The sequence below is a fragment of the Brassica oleracea genome, chromosome C6 (genome assembly GCF_000695525.1).
Source record: "Brassica oleracea var. oleracea cultivar TO1000 chromosome C6, BOL, whole genome shotgun sequence".
Taxonomy (NCBI): Eukaryota; Viridiplantae; Streptophyta; class Magnoliopsida; order Brassicales; family Brassicaceae; genus Brassica; species Brassica oleracea.
In genome coordinates this window covers 13,881,784-13,882,074 of record NC_027753.1, presented here as the reverse complement: position 1 = coordinate 13,882,074, position 291 = coordinate 13,881,784, and positions in this window count along the sequence as shown.

The window sequence follows — 291 nt, the reverse complement described above, 5'->3', positions numbered from 1 at the left end:
AGTTATCTTCAAAATTTCGTATTTATCCGCGGAAACTTGACATTTATCTTTCCTTGCGAACCAATCGTAAACCGCTATGCGGCTCACGGGCTGTTGGTTAAGAAATCGTAAGTCGGGCCTCGAGTCATGTCTTAGGTCCTTTTGGGCCGTCTTCTGACTCGAAACGTTTATTACGGCTTCTTTCGATAAAGAACAAACTTTCTGCGGTTTTTACGGTAAAGTTTTATTGATAACTTAGAATGGCGGGGAATCGTGAAATGGGTTCGCTACGGTCTTCGGGAGATAGCATCG